This window comes from Etheostoma spectabile, chromosome 17, assembly GCF_008692095.1.
Source record: "Etheostoma spectabile isolate EspeVRDwgs_2016 chromosome 17, UIUC_Espe_1.0, whole genome shotgun sequence".
NCBI lineage: Eukaryota > Metazoa > Chordata > Actinopteri > Perciformes > Percidae > Etheostoma > Etheostoma spectabile.
The window spans coordinates 23,203,722-23,204,285 of NC_045749.1; the positions used below are offsets into that span (position 1 = coordinate 23,203,722).

At 45.9% G+C, this 564-nt stretch overlaps 1 protein-coding gene across 1 annotated transcript in view; it reads left to right on the forward strand.

Annotated features, from left to right (window-relative positions):
- Nucleotides 1-564, forward strand: part of LOC116705652 (growth arrest-specific protein 7) — a 62,662-nt gene that overhangs the window by 36,128 nt on the left and 25,970 nt on the right. The window lies entirely within an intron of this gene.

Below are 564 nucleotides of genomic sequence, written 5' to 3' on the forward strand. Positions count from 1 at the left end.
ATGAGGGCCAAACATTACTGAGCCTTGGCACAAAGGGTGTTACGGGAGGTGACAGGAAGAGGACCCAAAAGCAGAGTCGGGTCAGGCGGGTTGAACTTCAACAACAATCTTTATTATGATTCACATAAACACAGGGAAGGCAAAGTCCAAAACCAGGGAATCCAAAGCAAAAAATCCAAAGACAAAAAGCAGGTAAGGGCAAGGCCACAACAAGGGGATATCCTAGGGAAGTACTCACAGGGAAAAACGGACGGAAGGAACAGGAAAACGTCAGGAACGCGGACGCACACAGCATAATAGGCTCGAGGACAAAAACAATGATGCAGCACTAGACAAAGGGAACACAGAGGTTAAATACAAGAGGTAATGAGGTAATGGGGAACAGGTGAGACATCAAGTGAATCACATTAGGGCGTGGCTGGACAATCAGACAGGCAAAAGTAAAGCTAGACAAGACTAGACAAGACAAGACAGGAAGCTGACTCTCAAAATAAAACAGAAAGTAGAACGAACAGACACAGAGGAACAAGACAAGGCCAGGAACACAGGACCATGGAGAAAACA